Consider the following 23,400-nt stretch of genomic DNA (forward strand, 5'->3'; position numbering starts at 1 on the left):
CCCCAACAGAGGCTCAAAAGGGGGAAAGGGACTGTATTTTAAAATATCAGGTAACATATTTTTCCAAAAGGTCGTCAAAATAAAGGTAAACAGACAAAAGTATCTTCCCTTGTAGATGGACTTAAGCTGTTAGAATAGACTTGTTTTGGTGACCAGAATCTTTGTTATATGGAATGTTGCTGACCCTGGAAATTTATATTTTAAAAAATTGACACCAACTGGTTTGCCTTCTCTCTACTCATCAACCCAAGGGCCATGACAGTGCCATGCTTCTCACAGCTGGGTGGTTACTTTCCACACGATTAAACATACTCTTTCTCTCCAATTTCAGTATATGTGCTGCCGAAGCAAGCACACGTACTGTTTCTCTCATGCCGAAGCTATCTCGATTCCTTCGCTGTTAGTCTGGGCGGGAAGGGGCACAGAGAAGCAATTTCCCTTGTAAAGCTGAGAGTTACCAAAAAAAAATTTAATGTATTTGACTAGCAATGAGACGAACTTCTCATCAGAAATTCCAGACTTGGAAACCAATTCCTGTGTCCAGGCTTTATCATCCTTACATGTTAACGTCACTGCTGCTGAATGTGTTGATACATTTGTTGTGTCTAATGAGGCTCCTCACCTTCTGCTGCATGGAGGGAAAACGTCTGAAGAGGGAAACTTGGTCAGAATCCTAATTTCATGATGGGTACGTTCTTCAAGTAGGCTACTCAGGCTTCTTGCTTTCAGCTGGCATTGACTTCCCAGGCACTGTGATCCCTGATGTTGAGTTGACGGTCTTCAGGACATCTCATCTCTGGAAGAGAATTGATAAAAGTAGGGGAAGAACTCCTCCTGTGTTTCTTCTTCACTCACAGAAGCTCAGATGCCATGAGTCTACTTGAATGGTCCTAAATCCTTTTTGTATAGACCTCTCAGCAAAGACCACCCCTCCCAAAAATGTTGCTCAGTCGTGTCTGACTCTTTGTCAGACCCCATGCACTATACCGTCCATGGAATTCTCCAGGCCAGAAGACTGGAGTGGATAGCCCTTCTCCAGGGGATCTTCCCAACCCAGGGATTGAACCCAAGTCTCCCGCATTACAGGTGGATTCTTTTCCAGCTTAGCCACCAGGGAGACCCAAGAATACTGGGGTGAGTAGCCTATCCCTTCTCCAGGGGATCTTCCTGACCCAGAAATTGAACCAGGGTCTCCTGCATTACCGGCAGATTCCTTACCAACTGAGCTATCAGGGAAGGCCTGATATCTCTCTATATATACATCATGTCTATAGAGGTCAGTACTATCCATGGGTTCAGGCATCCGCTGTGACTTTTAGAAAGCATCCTGTCTGGACAAAGGGGGACTAGGTAATGAATACGACCGCCACTTGAAAAGCTTACACGTCCATGGTTTGGGCCAGAGACTTTTCCAAGACTAGACCGGTGTGGAGTTTCCTTAGCTTGGCCCAAGCAGGGAACATAGGAAGGGTGGTCTGTCTAGGGAATTGGGTCGAAATGAAGGAATTGCCCAGGATAGGGTTTAATGGATGTGAGAGTTGTGTGTGTGGGGTGGGGTGGGGGGCGGGGGAGGGGGGTTCAGGTAGAGCTGCCTGGTTGATAAGTTGAAGCATGCACCTGGAAATCAGAATAAAGTCCTAAATAAAGGTGGAAATCAGTCACGTGTAGGAAGGGGTAAGAGAGGGGTGTCACAGACAGCCTTTGCTGGCTTCCTCCCGGTCCAAACGTCTGGTTCACTGGGTGGGTCTCTAGGGTGATGACTCCCTCCCTGGAACAGGTGCTCCGTCTACACTCCTCAGGCAGTTAGGGGAAGGTTGGGGGTTCTTCCTGAGTCTTCTGGGTGTTTATTGCCCTCAGTCCAGTTCAGCTCAGTTCAGTCGCTCAGTCACATCTGACTCTTTTGACCCCATGGACTGCAGCATACCAGGCTTCCCTGTCCATCACCAACTCCCGGAGCTTGCTCAAACTCATGTCCATCAAGTCAGTGATGCCATCCAACCATCTCATCCTCTGTCATCCCCTTCTCCTCCTGCTTTCAATCTTTCCCAGCATCAGGGTCTTTTCCAATGAGTCACTTCTTCACATCAGGTGGCCAAAGTATTGGAGTTTTAGCTTCAGCATCAGTCCCTGCAATTAATATTCAGGACTGATTTTCTTTAGGGTGGACTGGTTGGATCTCCTTGCAATCCAAGGGACTCTCAAGAGTTCTCCAGGACTACAGCTCAAAAGCATCCATTCTTCAACACTCAGCTTTCTTTATGGTCCAACACTCACATCCATACATGACCACTGGAAAAACCATAGCCGTGACTAGACGGACCTTTGTTGGCAAAGTAGCATCCCTGCTTTTTAATATGCTGTCTAAGTCCTCACCCAGTAATAATTCCCAGGCTACAGAGATTCCTCACCCAGTAATAATTCCCAGGCTACAGAGATGCTCTGGGGTGGCCAGCTCTGCCTGCCTTATCTGGAAGGAGTGAATTGACTGTCTGCCCCATGGAGTCAGACAGCTGTGGCTTTATCCAGCCCTGCCTCTGGCTGCTGGGGACACCAGGGAACTTCCTAAGCTCCCCTCAGCCCGATTTTCCTCATCTGGGATACGGGGCTATAAAGGCGAATTCACTTAGTGTATTACTCACTGTGGTTGGCCCCTTGCCTGGCGCATGGGAGCAGTCAAAGACGCACACTTGCCCAGCTGGATCGGGCATCACCCACTCTGCCTTCTTATTTCAGCTCCCAGGCTGAGAACATGAGCCCACACGTACGCCAGACGTAGTGCCCTGTTTTGGCCCTTCACTCCTGGAACGAAGTCAAGTGAAAGTCACTCAGTCGTGTCCGACTCTTTGCGACCCCATGGACTATACAGTCCATGGGATTCTCCAGGCCAGAATCCTGGAGTGGGTAGCCGTTCCCTTCTCCTGGGGGGATCTTCCCGAGCCAGGGATCGAACCCAGGTCTTCCGCCTTGCAGGCGGATTCTTTACCAGCTGAGCCGCAAGGGAAGCAACAGGAATCCTGGAGTGGGTAGCTTATCCCTTCTCCAGCAGATCTTCCCGACCCGGGAATCGAACCAGGGTTTCCTGCATTGCAGGCGGATTCATTACCGACTGAGCTATCAGGGAAGCCGTTCGACATCCTAGTGGTTTATTTCAGTGATGTTGCTGTTTACAGGGGCCCCGAGTGTGGTGTAATAATGCTCTCTGATATCCCTAAACACAAGTTAACAGTCTCTGTCTGAGTATAGTACATTAAGAAAAATAACTGCACGCATGCTTAGAGTTAGTAAGACAGAATCATAGGTTAATTGAAATATTGGTTTTTCAGTACTATTTATTCCTTGGAGTGACATACATAAATGTAGGTGTAGGGAAAGGAGATTTTTTTCTTTTTTTTTAATCATGAGCGGGCTTATTTTACTAAGTGATTTTTTAAAAGACATATCCTTGTTCCTGGTACAGCGACTGTGTTAAATTAAACACCATTAATTGCTTCAGTTTGTCAAGAATGGTGTGTAAACAAATAATTTTGTTCTAGGTTTAACCAAGTTAAAGGTGTCCTTCGCTAGACTTATGAGGCTCTACAAAACAGTCATTATCTTTTGCGTGTGCAGTCCATATAGATATACCTGCAATCATTTGAAGGAATTTAAAGATTTATCAAAATGTACACTTTGCATCTAATGCGTGAGGTGCCTTTTCTGTGTTGCAGTTCTCATAGTTTCATTCATCTTAGAAGTGTAGCATGTTTTGCTCCCTGTAAAGATGTTGTTTACATGAGTGATGTTGTCTTCTTGTAGTTCCTCAGTTCATGTACAACTCAGTAAATGCTATAGACTCTTAGAGATATGTATGCTTTCAGCAGCTTCCCTGGTGGCTGAGATGGTGAAGAATCTGCCTGCACTGCAGGAGACCTGGGTTCCATCCCTGGGTCGGGAAGATCCCCTGGAGAAGGAAATGGCAACCCACTCCAGGATTCTTGCCTGGAGAATCCCATGGACAGAGGAGCCTGGTGGGCTACAGTCCAAGGGGTCTCAAAGAGTCAGACACAACTAAGTGATTAACACGTTCACTTTCTTTTCATGCTTCCAGCAAGTTAAAAAGTCCAGTTAGAAGATGCCCGTGAAAGCAATGCTGTCTGACTCCCAAGTTCTGCACCCTTAAAATCACCTGATGCAAAGAGCTGACTCATTGGAAAAGACCCTGATGCTGGGAAAGATTGAGGGCAGGAGGAGAAGGGGATGACAGAGGATGAGATGGTTGGATGGCATCACTGACTCGATGGACATGGGTTTGGGTGGACTCCGGGAGTTGGTGATGGACAGGGAGGCCTGGCATGCTGCAGTCCATGGGGTTGCAAAGAGTCAGACACGACTGAGTGACTGAACTGACTGATTGGTACCTCTGGGCTCACAGAGCGTTCTCTTTTGAGACCTATTTTTTCTCATTTATTTTCTGAAAATATTTATGTATGTATGTATTTATTTGGATGTACTGGCTCATAGCTGTGGTATGCACAATATTCAATCTTGGTTAGTAAATGCAAGATCTTTCATTGTGGCTGGACCACCAGCAAAGTCTCTTTAATTTTTAAATGACGCATTAGCTAGAAATCATCTGAAATTATTAATGTCTGTGTTGACTGGGCTTCCCTGGTGTCTCAGATGGTAAAGGATCTGTCTGCAACGTGGGAGATCCAGGTTCAGTCTCTGGGTTGGAAAATTCCCCTGAAGAAGGGATAGAAAAATTCATTTCATGAGAGAAAGTATGTCCTTTTGATTACATATATAAAGAAACTTAAAAAAAAAAAAACCTCAATTCTTTAATTCTTTGTTCCGAATCCCAAGGGTGATCAAAGGCCTGTAGGTGGAAAAAATGTTATTTGTAACAAAAGATGAGAAGGAAAAACTGCTTTTAGTTGAGACATCTTTAAATTTTGTATGGTAATTGTTACCGTTACTATTCATTCCCTTTCTTTTTCTGACCTAACTGTTGGTTCTGCTTTCGGACTTCTGTGTCAGGGAAATTCTGAAACACTTGTAAGTGTCACCCCCTCACCCCCAATACACACACAGAGGGCCACATCTTGATAATTACTTTGGAGAAGAAAACCATTGCATCTGAAGCATCTTGTCATTCTTTACACACTAGGGTATCTATCATTCCAGCGAATCCATGTTAATGATGTCTGAGGGTCTCATTTGCTCCCATTTCTGACCTTGGAAACAAGTCCGCTGACTTCTTGGCTTGACCTCTTGTCATCCATGACTTAGAGGAGAAGAAAATAGATGAAATTATTTTCCCCAACTAAGATGTCCATTTTCTGTAACTGCACGTTGGCGACATGAAACTTGTTGAATTTTAACCGTAACCTCAGGTTGAATGCCCACAAGCCTTTGGAATGGCCCATGCCTACCTCCTAAACTGGCCGTGTTCATAGTCTTTTCCTTTATGTCTTGTTAGAGGATGTTGAATAGAGTTCTCTGTGGTATACAGTAGGAACAGGTCATTTATCCAAAGGATGGCTTTTTAAGCTTGAGACTGCCGGTGAGACAATGTCTCTGCGTACTTGTGAGTGTTGTCTGTTGCCCCTCCCACCCCTAAACAGGAAGGAGATGGCAGTGTTGGCCTCGTCTCCTCTCTGACGGGTCGTCAAGGAGATGCTAATGTTGCTCTGGGGACCGTACTACCAGACGGGCGTCCCTGCCCCGCTGGGTGACCACTGCCCCCCGAGGGTGGTGGGTAGAGGGTCAGAAAGGACTGAGGTCCGCAGGTTTACACGATCTCCATCACCTCCTGCTGCTAGTGAGAACAGACTCGTTCATGTCTTCCCCAAGGCCCTTGACTCGGTCGCTACGGACATCCAAAGTCCGCTCCACCGTAAGTTAGGATGGTAAGGTCTGGCCAGCCCTCTCCATTTGCAGCTGGTTATCTTTCCTCCTCACGTAAGATAATGGTCTCACCTGAACTGGTGAGCAAATTCACGCAGGACCGCTTGCTAAAGGGAAAAAAAAAAATCTATCATTTGGGCAATTTATTTATCTATACTATAAGTTGTTAAAAGATTGTTAAAAGTCACATCTACTAATTTCAGTCATCTTCATGATGTCTTTCAGAAAGGTGAACCAGTGTGACACATTGCAGGCAGATTCTTTACTAGCTGAGCCACAAGGGAAACCCATTCAACATCCAAGATCATATTAGATATTTTTAACCCATAAGCCAGAAGAGTGTCTGAAGTATTCAAATGTTCTTTAGCCATTAAGATAAAATCCATTGGAAGAGTTTTCCATGAAAATGAAAGACTGTAAAAAGAGGGGAGCTGGTACATTTACGTCTGATTCTGTGTTGAGAAAGTACGACTCCTAAGGTTCATTTCTATTGTTTTTCTTTTACCAGCCTCCGGGCGAAAAATACAATGGGTTCAACAAAGCCCCGCGTAATGCTAAATGAATTTCATGTTTTAGGAATCTTAGCCAGAAAGAGGAATTTAAGCAGAACCACTTGAGGGTAAAACACTTCAACTCTGATAAACCAAAAGCAGTTGATGAACCACCATGATAGAAGAGACAATTTGAAATTCTGTCAAAGTCAATGAATTTCTGTATAGAAATTGTAACATAGCACGTTTCAAGTGCTCCGGGGGTTAAAAAGTCAGTATCCTTGCTAGAAAAAGCAATGATGTCCATCTACACATAGCCATCAGAACTTCCAGGGAGGGGAGGCAGGAAACACTTAAAAAGTGTTTTCTCGCTTAAACATGAAGCTTATTCTTAAGAACTTGGGAGGTATGTCCTAGAAATGATTTCTGTTTGAAACCTTTGTGAATTATTACGAAGATCAAAAGCCGATGTGACTCCTTCTCTCTTCTTTACATAAGAGAAGAGGTTCATTATTGTTAAAGCTGTTTTTAAAAAAAAATAGAATATAGGGAACAGAAGAGAAGTGTTAATTATAGGTGCTTTTTCAAATTTTTTCTTTTTTTTGCAATCTTATGAGTGATAGTTTCTAGATCCTTTTGATTAGTAGAAGGGCACAGTATCAGCTTTTCTTTTTTTTTTTTTTTTTCAGTAAAATGTCTCAGAACCTCCTTCCTTCCTTTGTTTTTTACCATTATCAAAACTCTATCAAAATTTTTTAAACAGCTACAACTAAAAGATTAAAGGAAACGGAAAAAATAGCAAATGGATCTTTCACGGCAATAGGTATAAATGAGCCCTCACCACAAGAAAAATAATTTGTAACTATGTGCTGGTTAATATTAACTAGACTTACGGTGGTGATCTTTTTTGCAGTATGTACAGATAGCAAATCATGTTGTGCACCTGAAATGAATATAATGTCATATTTCAATTAAAAATAAGTATAAATGAGATTATCTGCCCATTAGAAACAAAAGATTATCACCCTAAAATACACATACATACAACTTAGAAAGATTATAGCGAGTAGAATTTGCAACCACCATCATATTCCATCACCAACAATAAAATGGGAAATCAAAGACAAAAAATATTATAAAAGTAAAAAAAAAAAAAAGGCACTGAAAATTTTAAGTAAAATATATTACAATCTGTGGCTTAACTGTTGAGTGAAAGAAAAAACAAAAACCCAAAATGCAGATTTTATCTAGAATAAATTAGTTGTAGCTAGCTGTACCATGCCCAGAGGAAATTAAATGATTTTTAATAACTACGGAATAGAAAAAAAAATGTGAGGCATATTCAACTGAAGTTGTTAGAAAAAGTAATTAAAAATAGAACTAGTGCATTCCCTCAGGTTTCCTATGAACCTTAACTCTGAAAGCACCATGTGAGTTAAAAATTTAAAAAATATAAAACTAATAATGAAAAGAACAAAAATGAAATTGAACATTAGAAAACAGACAAACAATAAAACATAAACCCACTAACCCTTGATGAAAATGAGTAAAATCAAGTTAGGAGATGATAAAATTTAAAAGTTGGTGATACCGCAAATCCAAAATTTGAAATAAAATTTGAAATAATATTTTTTGGTTGGACTTACAATGATCCACTCCAGTATTCTTGGGCTTCCTTGGTGACTCAGCTGGTAAAGAATCTGCCTGCAACTCGGGAGACCTGGGTTCGATCCCTGGGTCGGGAAGATCCCCTGGAGAAGGGAAAAGCTACCCACGTCAGTATCCTGGTCTGGAGAATTCCATGGACTGTATAGTCCATGGGGTCGCCAAGAGTCGGACACGACTGAGCGACTTTCACTTTCACTTAAAATTGAAAAAGCGTGAAGACACAATATTCAAGGAAGCTTTTCCTGGACGTTAAGACCCCTGAAACGCCACGACTGGACATCCTTTGACAGGAAAGAAAATGAATGTATTGAGAGAGAAAGCGGTTTATAGAAGGTCTCACCCTCAGCCTCTCCTCTTGCCTTCGTTCCGCCCAGCCCACCCATTGTGAGTACGACTTTTATTAGCTTCTTTCCGTAAATGTCAACAGGCACTAGGTCTCTCTGTCCACATCCACATGAAAAGATCTGATGCTTTTGTTTTCTACAGAGACACAGTATTTCACTGTGTGGCTTATTAGAGTTTGCTCAACAAGTCCTGTTTAACGGAAATTGTTTCCAGTCATTTGCAAATTCCAGATGTGGCCGGGATTGTAGCCACTGGGTGGAATGTGGCAAATCAGACATCGATGAGAGCTTCGTTTGAAAAGTAACATCGGTTTTTCCCGGTGTCTCTAGTTAGGTTGTGAGGAACTTCTCAGGTGGTGCTCGTGGTAAAGAACCCGCTTGCCAATGTAGGAGTCAGAAGAGATGTGGGTTCAATCCCTGGGTCGGGAAGATTTCCTGGAGGAGGGCATGGCAACCCTCTCCAGTATTCTTGCCTGGAGAACCCCCATGGACAGAGGAGCCTGGTGGAATATAGCCCACGGGGTCGCAGAGAGTCGGATGCAACTGAAGCGACGTAGCTCGCCAGCACACAGGTTAGGTGTGGGAGCGCTGAGTATAGTCTATCAGCGGCTTTGGATTTTAAACCCATGTCTGAACTTTTTTTCATCCATTCATGAGTACACGTGCTCGCTTCCAACTTCTCAGCATGTGTCATTTCTACCCCCGGAACCGCAGAAATAGTCGTCGCGTATAAACACAAATAAAGCTACGCTAATCCATCAGTGTTTGACAGGGAGTTTGTTATTAATAAATGCCTTTGATGATTTTTAAATCCTTGCCAGCTGTTTAGAAATAATTGAGGCTGTGAAACCTGGAACAGTGTTTCCAGTTCCCAAGCAAACGGAATCTTAATTGCTGGCGTGTAAATTTCTCCCACTGTTATTTTTAGACACCAATATCCTGAAGCAAATTAGCACATGTAGAACCATCTCAATCCATTTTAGAAACAGGAAATGTCTCTAGTCCACACTTTCCATTGAAGTCTTGGGTTACTAATTTGAACTCAAGTGCGTCTTTGAATTTCTTGAGATCTGGGCCAGATGAAGCATCCTCGGATGTATTTAATCCCAGGGGTTTTCCCGCTGAATACACCAGTGTGGGTGTGTCTGCCATCTGCGGTTATGTCCTGCTGGTCAAGCCTGGTCCGTCGTGATCAGTGTATTCCCTTATCCTATACTGGTTATTGGTTATTCAGTATTTGAAGCCGCTTCGACCGTTAGAACTGTTCTCAAATAAACCTTGCAAACTGGCCCAGGTACCCCCTCTGAGTCCAGAATAAATACGGATCTGGCAGTTCACGTTCCCCCAGGAACCGAGACAGAAAAGCCTTTTGCGAATCCGGTGACTCATCAGAGAGGGCAGCTTTTTACACAGCGATGTCCATTTAGACCAAATGGAGGAAGTTTACCATCCCACACAAGCCATAAAACGGACTTGTGAAATACAAATCTCTTCATACCCGTTGTTAAGCCCAGGGCGGTAACCTCATTGGAATTAGAAAAGTCAGGCTCTGACAAAGAAAGCGCTCCAGCTTGAGTATGATTCAAAACAAACGGTGCAGGTCAGCGGGAAGCTTTCTCGGGGACTGTTTTTCCCTGTGCCAACCCCCTGGAAGACCCAAATTCCCCCTGCCTCTCCCAACACAAGCAATCTTTAGCTGACGTTGATACTTACTCTACCATCATGAATCTTCTTTTCAAAATAACTATCAGATTTAAATGATGGATATCCTAATCCTTTTTGTCATTGCCTCTGAATGTTCATGGCCAATGAGTGCAGACAGTCTACTCTGCTTCAGAAGCTTTTCTCATTGTGGGCAAACCCAGGTAGTGTGGCATCTTACCCTGATACGTCGGCTCTGGAAACGTCCCAGGAGCAGAGAGGAAATGTGGACCCTAGACAGAATCTTCCATTCTCCACTGTGTCTGTGATTTGGGGAAAAGTCCCGGAGGTTAAAGAAAAGCAGAAATAGCAATGCGTCATGTTATCGATACATGTATAATACTGCACGTCTCCGTCATCAGGAATTATTAATACCTCCTGTCGATCACTGCCTTCTGGTATTTGCCGGTCGTATGCAGCATGAAGTGGATGGGGCCAGACAGACGTGGTGATGTTCGGGGCCAAGCCCTCCCCTTCCCCAGGTGATTGAAGGCAGACCCCCCGGGCTGGCGGGCAGACCCTGTGAGCCTTGAGTTCCCCAAGTGCAGAGGGCAGACGTGTGCAGTTGAAAAATCAACATCGCACATCAGGCCTTGAACAAAATTCAGATGCCACCCACATGCTTTCTGTTTGGACTCAGCTCTCTTGACTGCCCTAAAAATACATCATTATTTCTCTTCTTGGTCCCCTTTGATTTATGATTTTGACTCGTCTTTTTTTTTTTTTTGAAATGTATCTGGAGCAACATTTAAGACACCTGGCAATGTGTGTGTGTGTGACTTGTTAAGTCACGTCCGACTCTTTGCAACCTCATGGACTTCAGCCCTCCAGGCTCCTCGGTCCATGGGATTCTCCAGGCAAGAACACTGGAGTGGGTTGCCCTGCCGCCCCCCCCCAGGGGATCTTCCCCACCCACGGATTGAACGTGGGTCTCCTGTACTGCAGACCGATTGTTGACCCTCCGAGCCGCCAGGGAACCCCACCTGGCAGTATGTGACCCTATAAAAAGAAAGAGGGTAAAACGTCCACAGCAGTGTGAGGCGCATGGATGGAGAAGTATCAGGGAAAGGGGAGTTACAGGAGCTCAGCTGCAGAACTGACCTGCCGCTCCCAGGATGGATGGCAAGCAGAGAGACACCAGGACTTGACGGTGATGGTTTTCTGATGAGATGGTGGTGCCCTCTGTACCCCCTGGAAGACACCCGTGTAGTCCTGGGTCCGCGTGGCATTGATGACACACGCTGACTTTGGAAGCGACTGATTCCTTAATCTTTGGTTGCGCTGGGTCTCGGTTGCTGTGCACAGACTTTCTCTAGCTGTGGCGAGCAGGGGGCTTCTCTCTGCTTGTGGTGCTTGGGTTTCTCATTGCGATGGCTTCTCTAGTTGCAGAGCATGGGCTCCAGGCATGCAGGCTTCAGGAATTGTGACCTTCAGTTGTTCAGCAGCACGTGCAGTCTTCCCAGACCAGGAATCGAACCGGTGTCCCCTGCACTTGCTGGCGGATTCCTCTTCACTCTACCAACCGGGGCAGCCTGGCACATACCGCTGTGTAAACTGTGAAGACAGGGGTGTCAGTGATAGCTTTTGAAAACAAAAACAGTATAGGAACCTCCTCCGTGGCCCACTGGTTAAAACTTCGCCTTCCAATCCAGTGGCTGCAGGTTTGATCCCTGGTTGGGGACCTAAGATCCCACCTTCCTTGTGGTGGGAAAAAAACCCAAACCTCAAACAGAAGCAGTATTGTTACAGCTTCAATAAAGACTTTAAAAATCATCCATATAAAAAAAATCCTGTACAAAAAGAATGACATCCCTTATATATTGTAACAGTGACATCCCTTATATGTGGAATCTAAAATGGAATTTTAGAAATGAACTTACAAAACAGAAAGAGACTGTCAGACTTAGAGAATGAACTTTTGGTTGTTAGGGGGATGGATGGGGAGAGGGATTGTTAGGGAGTCTGGGATGGACATGGACACACTACTGTATTTAACATGGAGAACCAGCAAGGACCTGCTGGACAGCACAGGGAACCCAGCTCAATACTCTGTAATAACCTTATGGTTCCCAGGGGGAAGGATGCGGGAAGGGACAGTCAGGGAGTCTGGGATGGACATGGACACACTGCTGTATTTAACATGGAGAACCAGCAAGGACCTGCTGGACAGCACAGTGAACTCTGCTCAATACTCTGTAATAACCTTATGGTTCCCAGGGGGAAGGATGGGGGAAGGAATAGTCAGGGAGTCTGGGATGGACATGGACACACTGCTGTATTTAACATGGAGAACCAGCAAGGACCTGCTGGACAGCACAGGGAACCCAGCTCAATACTCTGTAATAACCTTATGGTTCCCAGGGGGAAGGATGGGGGAAGGGACAGTTAGGGAGTCTGGGATGGACATGGACACACTGCTGTATTTAACATGGAGAACCAGCAAGGACCTGCTGGACAGCTCAGAGAACTCAGCTCAATGTCATGTGGCAGCCTGGATGGGAGGGGAGTCTGGGAGAGGATGGATGCATGTACATGCATGGCTGAGACCCTTCACTGTTCACCTGAAACTATGTCAAGGTATTCCACATTACAAAACAAACAGTGATTTTTAAAAAACTTATAAAAAGTGTAACTCTGACCCCCATTGGCCCTTGAGACAGAAGGTCTTGGTGTTGTGAGAGCTCCTTGGTGGCTCTGGGTCTTAGAAGGTGACACTCTGCCCACACGCAGGGTGACTCTTCTCTTTTGCTGAGGTCTTCTCCCTGCCCTGCGGGAGCCGCACCCCACCTGGGCAGCCTTGACTGTCCAGCACAAAGGGGTTTACACCCCTGAAACAACCCTTGGGTGTAAAGCAACCCTCAGTGGAGTAATTCTCAGTTTTCTGAGTCTCCAGTTGCAAGATCCCCGTGGTGAGAACCTTCTCTGCCTCTTCTCCTTTCTGTTGGAGGTTCTCACTTCCTCAGCAAGGCTTCCCGACATCCTTTTGCAAAGAAACTACCTACCGTTAAGTCTTAGACTCCATGTCTCCTCTGGGAGAACCCAAACCAAGACATTTCATTAAACGTAACGGCACGTTGATAAAGTGTACCTTTGTGAAGGGCTTTCTGTGGGGAGATGATGTAACCAATATAGGGTAATCCACATCAGCTGTTGTCGTGAACCCCTCTGTTGCAGGAAGACAGTTTAGACCATCTCGGGTCAGGAAGGGATGGTGTATACAGTCTCCCTGCACAATGGGCTTTAACCAGTCCTGCTCACGTCAGACATTCTCAGTTCAGCCGCTCAGTCATGTCTGACTCTTTGTGACCCCACGGACTGCAGCACGCCAGGCCTCCCTGTCCATCACCAACTCCCGGAGCTTGCTCAAACTCATGTCCATCGAGTCGGTGACGCCATCCAACCCTCTCATCCTCTGTCGTCCCCTTCTCCTCCCGCCCTCAATCTTTCCCAGCGTCAGGGTCTTTCCCAGTGAATCAGTTCTTCACATCAGGCGGCCAGAGTAGGGGAATGAATAGGAGTTGAACAGGCTTGAGAGTGGCTGGAGGGAGGCTGGTGATTGTCCAGTTTCTCGATTCACCTCCGTCCACTTTGTGAATTTCATCTGTGAATGTACATCATTCATTCACTGTGAAATGTGTGCTTGCAATTTTCTGTGTTATGTTAAACTTCAGTGAAAAAAGTCACCTTTTAACCAACGTTATTTATTTATTTATTTATTTATTTTTATTAGTTGGAGGCTAATTACTTCACAACATTTCAGTGGGTTTTGTCATACATTGACATGAATCAGCCATAGATTTACACGTATTCCCCATCCCGATCCCCCCTCCCACCTCCCTCTCCACCCGATTCCTCTGGGTCTTCCCAGTGCACCAGGCCCGAGCACTTGTCTCATGCATCCCACCTGGGCTGGTGATCTGTTTCACCATAGATAGTATACATGCTGTTCTTTTGAAATATCCCACCCTCACCTTCTCCCACAGAGTTCAAAAGTCTGTTCTGTATTTCTGTGTCTCTTTTTCTGTTTTGCATATAGGGTTATCATTACCATCTTTCTAAATTCCATATATATGTGTTAGTATGCTGTAATGTTCTTTATCTTTCTGGCTTACTTCACTCTGTATAATGGGCTCCAGTTTCATCCATCTCATTAGAACTGATTCAAATGAATTCTTTTTAATGGCTGAGTAATATTCCATGGTGTATATGTACCACAGCTTCCTTATCCATTCATCTGCTGATGGGCATCTAGGTTGCTTCCATGTCCTGGCTATTATAAACAGTGCTGCGATGAACATTGGGGCGCACGTGTCTCTTTCAGATCTGGTTTCCTCAGTGTGTATGCCCAGAAGTGGGATTGCTGGGTCATATGGCAGTTCTATTTCCAGTTTTTTAAGGAATCTCCACACTGTTTTCCATAGTGGCTGTACTAGTTTGCATTCCCACCAACAGTGTAAGAGGGTTCCCTTTTCTCCACACCCTCTCCAGCATTTATTGCTTGTAGACTTTTGGATAGCAGCCATCCTGACTTTAACCAACGTTATTTAGAAATCTATCCTACCCAGGGATCAAACCCGTGTCTCCTGCACTGGCCTCTGGATTCTTTACCACCGAGCCACCAGGGAAGCCTGGTACATATGCATAGACGTTGGTATTTCCTGTCTGCGAGATCATCAGATTTTTTTTCTGTACAGGTCTAAAATTCAGGCACATTGTGTTCCTCTTTTGTAAAAGAGAATAATTCCTCTTCGGTAGGAGTATGGCAAGACAGCAGTGATGTGAGTAGAGTTTTCATCCCCAGATAAATACCCAAGTAGGAATTCCAACAGTAGACCAAACTCCATTTTCTCCTGTGTTTCCAAGGAACATCATTCATTTCACTAACAGGAAAGTAGGTGGCACGGTGATCATTTACCGTGAAACTCAAAGACCCTAACATGCATTCTTTACCTGGCTGATGGATGCCCAGCGTTATAAGTCAGCTTTAGTTTGGCTTACAGGAGTCCTTGATGAAATCAGGCTTCACTGAAGGCTGGCAGAGAAAAGTTGATTCTGCAGGCAGGAAATACCAAGCTCCGTATATAGGTACCGGGCTTCCCAGCTGGCTCGGATGGTGAAGAACCCACCTGCCAATGCAGGAGACCCAGGTTCCATCCGTGGGTTGGAAAGATTCCCCTGGAGGAGAAAATGGCAACCCACTCCAGTATTCTTGCCTGGAAAATCCCATGGACAGAGGAGCCTGGTGGGGCTACAGTCCATGGGGTCACAGAGAGTCGGGCTTGACTGAGCAACGTTGACTCACTCACTCAAAAAAACTGTGCCTTAGCTCATTCAACTAGTGCTTCAGATTACCCAGCAGAGACTGTTGAGTTGGAACCTGAAACAAGGGAATCTCTCTCCAGCAGCCAAGGTCTCCGCCGTTGTGTAAGAGTAGACAGCCTTCTCGGAGTCGAGAAGTGGGCCAAACCTGGAGACGTTCGCCTGGCAACGCATAATTACTCAGACCCTCTCCTGGGGAGCACTGTTGTCTGGCCTTCCGTGTGTTTCTGCTTACAGCGTTTGGGGTTTTCTGTTTTTTTAAATTGTTTCAAAATATTTAATTTGTATGCAGTTCAGTGATGAAAGCACCTCTCATCCTGTTTTTCCCTGTGAAGCAGGCAGAATATTTGTACAGAGGTGGTCTAGATACCTGTATCCATAAATAACAATAGAGTTTAGTTGTCTCCCTTACTGGATTATGGTTACTTTTTTTTTTTCCTACATGAGCTTGTTATGCATGTGGGGAGATGGGCAGCATCTTCCCTCCATCTTATATATCTATATCTATCTATATAAAATGTATATATATATATAATGTATATATAGATCTATATATATATATAATGTATATATAGATCTATATATATATAATGTATATATAGATCTATATATATATATAATGTATTTGGGGCTGTGCTGGATTTTGGTTGCTAAGAGCAGAAATTTTCATTTCTCTGCGTTGACATATTAAAGCATTTCAGGAGGATAACAGATACATCTGCTCAAAAGGTTTTCCTCCTGTGTCTATATTTTTTTTTTTTGAAGTTGAAGTGGAACTAATTTAAGAAGCTGAAGCTGGTCTCCTGGCACACCTTCCTTTAAGGAAACCAGTGGGCTTTGCTTTCATTGCAATGAAACATATCAACGGCAGTCTCACTGTATTTCAGCCTTCCTCATGTCTGTCTTGGTTGCTACGAGCAGGCTTGTCTCTGCTTGCAGCCCGCGGCGGGGCTACTCCTGTTGCATTGTGGTGGCTTCTCTTGGGACACGTGGTCTTCAGGAGTTGCATTCCAGAATCTGGAATCTGCTGGATTCCAGAGCACAGGTTCAGTGGCTGTGAGATGCAGGCTGAGTTGCTTCTGGGCACCGTGGGATCTTCCCGGACCAGGGTTCGAACCCGAGGCCCCTAGCATGGCAAGCGGGATTTCTTAACCACCGACTCCCCAGGGAAGCCCTTCGCTTTGTCTTCTATACACCATTATTCTTGGTCACCCGAAAGGAAGAAGCCATGTCGTCTTCTCTGAGATGCACCCCCCGACCCCTTCCTGAGACATCTCCTCCTGTTATTTCCTTTTACCCTTGAGTAGCCAAGGGATGTGTTGACCTTGAGTCGATTTGGGAAGCCAGCTTCGGCGACAGGACTGTCGTGACAACACAAGGCAGGAAGCAGTCCTTTTACACCAAGTCCCTGTGATTGTAAGGCGTCGTTTCACCTCTTGTGAAACAGTATTGCTCAGCATTTTTTCATGTGTGTGTTTGCTCATCTGTGGTGGGTGGAACGTGGCCATCGTGGTGGGGATGATTCTGCATCTCAGCAACAAGTATTTTCTTGGTCCCACCCCCTGTATCCTCTTAGCATCCTCCACGGTAGACTTTGAGGTTTGGCTGACTGCAGTCTGTCATTTCTGCATTCACTCTTTCTTTTGTTCATGTATTTTTTTGATGGAAAAGAATCATTGAAACATTCACTCACCTATTTACCTCTATTATGATTTCTCTGATGACACCCTTGGTAAAAAAAAACCACCTCCTCCATCAAGGAGCACTCGTTAAACTGATAAAAAAGCATTTCAGTCTTCCTTGTCTCTGTCAGTATTGAAAAGAACATCTCAACACAGGCAGCTTTGAAGCTGAATGCTGCTTTATGCCAACCACATCTAAAAAACTCTTCTGGAAACTTCATGGACTTCTTTTTCTTTTTTTTTCACATCTGTGCTATCTCTAAAGATAGATTGATGAAGTTGGCACTTTTTCCCATTTGTCTCCTTGCAGGTACAAAGCTAATGCTTCAGGCAGAAGCATAATCAGGAGGAAAGTAAATCACAGACAGAAGGAGAAGCCGTTCTCTTTGACCTTCTGTTGGAAAGAGAAAAAAATTTCTTATAATAAATAAGAAATCCCATTCATGCTTTGTACTTCAAAAAGCAGTGGCAGTTGTGTTTGTTTAGTTGGTTGGGTACAGTTTCCAAGCTTGCTGGCGTGTCATAAACACTCATTAATGGTTAAACCATCAATCTCTATTCCCCACGGAGTATTGTTTAGTTGCGAAGTCGTGTCTGACTCTTTGCAACCCCATGGACTGCAGCACACCAGGCTTCCCTGTCCTTCACCAACTCCCAGAGTTTACTCAAACTCATATCCATTGGGTCAGAGATGCCATCCAACCATCTCATCCTCTGTCGTCCCCTTCTCCTCCCGCCTTCAGTCTTTCCCAGCATCAGGGTCTTTTCCAGTGAGTCAGTTCTTCATATCAGGCGGCCAAAGTATTGGAGCTTCAGCTTCAGCATCTGTCCTTCCAATGAATATTCAGGACTGATGTCCTTTAGGATGGACTGATTTGATCTCCTTGCAGTCCAAGGGACTCTCAAGAGTCTTCTCCAGCACCACAGTTCAAAAGCATCAATTCTTTGGCGCTCAGCTTTCTTTATAGTCCAACTCTCACATCCATACGTGACTACTGGAAAAACCATAGCCTTGACTAGATGGACCTTTGTTGGCAAATTGATGTCTCTGCTTCTTCATATGCTGTCTAGATTGGTCATAGTTTTTCTTCCAAGGAGCAAGCGTCTTTCAATTCCATAGAGTAAGTTGCTTCAACAAACAGTTTCTACCCTGAAAAGATGACTTTCTTAAAGATGGCTTTAAGAAAATTTCCTTTTTCCAACAGACTGTTCTGTAGATATAAGGGGGGGTAACAAGGTGGGGTCATGCTAAGCGTTTGAGGGAGGGCATTCCAGGCAGAGACTAGTGGCATATTTACGGCCCATACGTGGGCAGTACAGCGAGACTGTCATTGATATGTTTTATTTCAAAGAAGGGAAAGCCCAGTGGTTTAGCTAAAGGCAGGTGCGCCAGGAGATCCGCTTCAGTTTCTTAAATGACGTGTTTGCTCAAACTCATCCAGTCCGCACTTCCGTTTCAATTTTTGTTTCTCTATGTTGACCTATTAAAGTGTTTCAGGAGGTCAGCAGATACATCTGCTCAAAAGGTTTTCCTCCTGTGTCTTCAATTTTTTTTTTTTTTGAAGTTAAAGTGGAACTAATTTTACGTTTTCTTCCACCCGTAAAATTGTTCCGTGCTGGTTTCTGCCTCAATACAGTCCAAGAGAGGAGGACTTAATATTTTTTGTGAACGTTCTGTATGTCTGCCAGAGAAATTAGTGGTTTACATGGGGTTTATCAAACTGGCCTCCCAAAATAATTGTTCTTTCAAAATTAGGACAAGCTAAGCTGTGTTTGTTTCACAGAGAACTAGTTTGTCTTAATATATACACTCATACATATATACATACATACAGTCATATATATATATGCATACAATGTATGCATATATATACACATATGTATATACACGCTATGCATGCAAAATTTTCGGGAAGGCAGAAGGTTCATTCTTTTTTTATTTCCCTGTGTATGAAGAATGGGCTTCCCTGGTAATAGTTATTTCGATTTGATATGCTGTTTGCCACTGTAGTCAATCATGTAATGTTTAAATCCAGGCTAAATGAAGGTCCGCGGGGAATTAAGACTATGTCAGCCACGGAATACGCTTACGTTCAAATTTCTCAAAACCGTCCAATCCACCCTCCAGATTACTTCAGGCTTAGGCAGATCATCAGATTTGATAATACGCTCTTTTGGATGCATGAGATTGCATTTGTGAATTTAAATTGTTTTTTTTTTTTTTTTGCAAAAACAGCTATCATTGGAATCCACTCTTTTAAATGATTGAGATTACATTCCTGAATTTAACTTCTTTTTAAATAAGCTATCTTTGGCATTTAGACAACCGAAACATTTCAGAGTCGTGATTCTACATGTTAAAGTCACCTCTCCACATGTAATTCGGTTCTCTGCCTGCAGACAGACTCTGTGATAGGGGAATCACAGCCCTGATTTTCACACTGGCTGAATTACTCGTCCCTTTTCAGTCATCTCTTTCATCCCTCGGTGTGGAGACAGGTCAGGGAGATCCTAAACTCTCTGCCCAGGACGCGGTAGAGACTGTGCCAATACAGCAGAAGGCATGGGCGAGCCCCCATAATTCATTCTAAGGAGCCCCGTCCTTCCTGCCTGGGCAGATTACAGGCTTGGTAGCTTGCTGCCACTAGCTCAGACACAGCGGTTAGATCACAGTTTCTTTATTTATTGCATCCTCTGAGCGATGCCGGCTATAGTTTGTTTGCATCTGCCATGTCCCCGTGGCTCAGATGATAAACAGTCAGTTTTTTCTCCTGCCGTGTCCCCGTGGCTCAGATGATAAACACTGCCTGAAGTGCGGTAGACCCAAGTTCGCTCCCTGGGTCGGGAAGATTCCCCTGGAGAAGGGAAAGGCTACCCACTCCAGTACTCTTGCCTGGAGAATCCCATGGACAGAGGAACCTGGCGGGCTGCAGTCCATGGGGTCGCAGAGAGCCGGACACGACTGAGTGACTCACACTTGCATTCATTTCACCTTCGATGTGTGCACCTCGAACTTGAACAAGTGCAGAAGATGGTGAGAGACTTCAGGGTGCAGAAACCGTTTGGTTTCCCAAAGAGGGGAGAGACGCTGGCCACGCAAGAGTCATTCACTGCAGGAGAGATTTCTGGGATGGATACCGTGTTGTGGCGGGAGAAACGCGAGGAGACGGGCAGTGTGGAAACCTGTGGGCAAAACAGCCCGAAGAGGGCCTTGCTCCTCCAAGTGTGGCTCCCAGACCGGCAGCGTCAGTCTCCCCCAGGAGCTGCTTAGAAATCTACAATCCCAGCCCTGCCCCAGCCCAGCAAACCAGCATCTGCACCGTTATCCCATCCCCCAGCTCACTGGAGGTAGGGCGGGCTGCTTACGGGTTGGTGATTTCAGGCGTTTCAGCATCAGCTTTCAGGAAGTCCTCTGTGGAGCTGAGGAGAAGGACTGCCTCTTATGAGTGGCCTGACAGCTTTGTGTCCATTTGCACGGACAGCAGCATCGCCCTCCTGCAGCAGATATCCCCCCGGGGAGTCCCCTGAACTCAGGGAACTGATAGCCTCGGGCGGGTGCAGGAACTGACATGCTTTACTTTTGAGACATTGCCCAAGGCCCTGTGCGAAACCACCTGCTTCCTTTCATATACCTGTGTCCGGGAACCTGCCACTTCATTGCTTCTTGTTCACGTGCTAAGTCATGTCCGACTCTTTGCGATCCTATGGGCTGCAGCACGCCAGGCGTCCCTGTCCATCACCAACTCCCGGAGCTTGCTCAAACTCATGTCCATCGCATCAGTGATGCCATCTAACCATCTCATCCTCTGTCGCCCCCTTCTCCTCCTGCCTTCAGCCTTTCCCAGCATCAGGGTCTTTGCCAGTGAGTTGGCTCTTCCCATCAGGTGGCCAAAGGATTGGAGCTTCAGTATCACTTGCTTAGTTACAGTGAAAGCAATTGAGAGTGTGAGACAGTATGAATATATGCTATTTTTTTTTAAGATTTTTTTTTATGTGGGCCATTTTTTTTTAAGGTTTTTAAACTTTTTATTCTGTATTAGGGTATAGCCGATTCCCAATGCTGTGCTAAATAAGTTCGGATGGGCAGCAAAGGGACTCAGCCATTGATATACATGTATCCATTCTCCCCCAAACGCCTGTCCCCCTTCCAGGCTGTGATGTGGACTGTTTTAGAAGTCTTTACTGGATTTGTGACAGTATTGCTTCTGTTTTATATTTTGGTTTTTTTGGCCACGAGGTATGTGGAATCTTGGTTCCCTGACCAGGGATTGAACCCACATTCCCTTCCTTGGAAGGCGAACTGTTAACCATTGGACGACCAGGGAAGACCCAATGCACTGACTATTTCAATACCTGAGTATTAAGAGATAGCACAAAACCTTTTCTGAAATGCACACAGTGAATATGGGTACCCATTAAATGACCCAAATACCAAGTGCCTCCTTTGTTCCTTCAACTTCCTTTTACTTAAAAAAAAATAAATAAATAAAAAGAAACCTTGTAATTACCTAGTTACGTCCCTGTTGTGTCTACTAGACAGTGAAGTCTGGAAAGGCTGGGATTGTGTCTGCTTCTTGTTCCAGGTCTAGCGTTGCCAGATTTAGCAAATGAAAACTACATGACTCAGCTAATAAACCCGAAGGTCAGAGAAACAAGGATGTGATGTGGTTTTGGTACAAGTTTGCTTCATGCTGTATTTGAATCAGGCTTATGTTTTTGCAAGAGAGAGTCCCCTGAATGTCAAGGAGATCGAACCAGTCAATGCTACAGGAAATCAGTCCTGGATATTCATTGGAAGGACTGATGCTGAAGCTCCAAAACTTTGGCCACCTGATGCAAAGAAATGACTCATTGGAAAAGACCCTGATGCTGGGAAAGATTGAAGGCGGGAGGAGAAGGGGACAACAGAGGATGAGATGGTTGGATGGCAACACCGACTACATGGACGTGAGTTTGAGCAAGTTCTGGGAGTTGGTGATGGACAGGGAGGCCTGGTGTGCTGCAGTCCATGGAGTCGCAAGAGTTGGACATGACTGAGCGTCTGAACTGACTGTTCTTCAGATATCTGCTGTTTTCTCTGAGCTTCGAATCTAAGTCAGTGTCTTGGACTCTATCTGGACACAGAATCTGGACCTCAGCATTCTCATGAGTACTCAGCGCTGATCGGATGATCAATAAATATTGCACACTTCTGCCATGAAGCAGAAAGCTGCATATGGGATTTGTGTAAGGAGAGAAGGTAGGTGCAGAAAAGAACAGTGAGCCATGAGAAGTCAGAGCCTGGCTTGTTGTAACCATCATGGAAAGTAGTTTATCAGGGGTAGTTTATCAAGGAGAGCATCCATGGATGAGTTCCTTTCACTGAGAAGAAGGGGAAAATGCCTTCTGGGCAGATAGCTGTGGCTCTGAGCTCATGGGAAGGTCTCACCTTGTCCAGGGAGCCTTCTGCCTGTGAAACCTGGAGCTTGAATAAGCCTGGGTTTCTCCTTCAGTGACAGATGAAAATTTAATGGTGAAGTGGGAGACACCAATACTGCATACTTGTTTCTTTGGGGAGTGCAGAAAAGTTACTCTCATAATGAGGGAAAGTTGAGATATAAAAATGTAGCAGATAGCTCTTTTGCAAAACAAAAGTTCAGTCGTGTCCGACTCTTTGCAACCCCATGGACCGCAGCACACCATGCCTCCCTGTCCATCACCAACTCCCGGAGCTTGCTCAAACTCATGTCCATCGAGTCGCTGATTCCATCCAACCATCTCATCCTCTGTCGTCCCCTTCTCCTCCTGCCTTCAATCTTTCCCAGCATCAGGGTCTTTCCCAATGAGTCAGATTTCCTTCCAAGGAGCTTCCTTAGTATGGCTGTTGCTCACCCCATGACATAATTTATTTCTCAACAACAGTGTTCATAATTAGAAATAAAAATGTCTTGGATAATGGTTTGCGTATAGCCTACTCCCCAGGAAAAGCCTCTTCTTTCTCTCTGCAGTAGCTCTGCTCTTAAACATAATACCTTTCTCATAGTCGATGCTCAATGAATTTGCCTTTAAAGAAAGCAATTGAATGCATCCTGGTGTATGAAGTCGACCTAAAGCTTGTCTTCCTGAACTCATGTGACTGCGTTACCTTCACACATATCTTGATTGTAGAAGGTTCTTTTATTCTAGTGCAGAGTACACTGATTCCTTGTCTTTTGATAGTTACCTTTGCTGGTTTACAGGGAGTGTTCAGTTGCTCATTCGTGTCCAGCTCTTTCCACCCCTGTAGTCTGTAGCCCACCAGGCTCCTCTGTTCATGAGATGATCACATCA

General features: G+C 44.9%; 1 protein-coding gene and 1 long non-coding RNA gene across 4 annotated transcripts in view; one reads left to right on the forward strand and one right to left on the reverse strand.

Moving 5' to 3' along the window:
* Window positions 1–23,400, forward strand: part of LOC122434556 — a 456,430-nt gene that overhangs the window by 277,734 nt on the left and 155,296 nt on the right. Inside the window, exon 1 of one of the 3 annotated variants that reach the window (XR_006267408.1) lies at window positions 8,144–8,429. The exons of the other annotated variants lie outside the window; for them this stretch is intronic. The gene's annotated coding sequence lies outside the window, so the exon portion shown is untranslated. Of the gene's footprint in view, window positions 1–8,143; window positions 8,430–23,400 lie in introns of those variants that run through there. 3 annotated transcript variants of the gene reach the window in all.
* LOC122434559 lies at window positions 4,312–8,067 on the reverse strand. Its single transcript, XR_006267413.1, has 3 exons — window positions 8,024–8,067; window positions 7,271–7,320; window positions 4,312–5,993 (listed from the first exon to the last, which is right to left on the reverse strand). It is a non-coding gene; the product is annotated as an uncharacterized LOC122434559 (long non-coding RNA).

This window comes from Cervus canadensis, chromosome X, assembly GCF_019320065.1.
Source record: "Cervus canadensis isolate Bull #8, Minnesota chromosome X, ASM1932006v1, whole genome shotgun sequence".
NCBI lineage: Eukaryota > Metazoa > Chordata > Mammalia > Artiodactyla > Cervidae > Cervus > Cervus canadensis.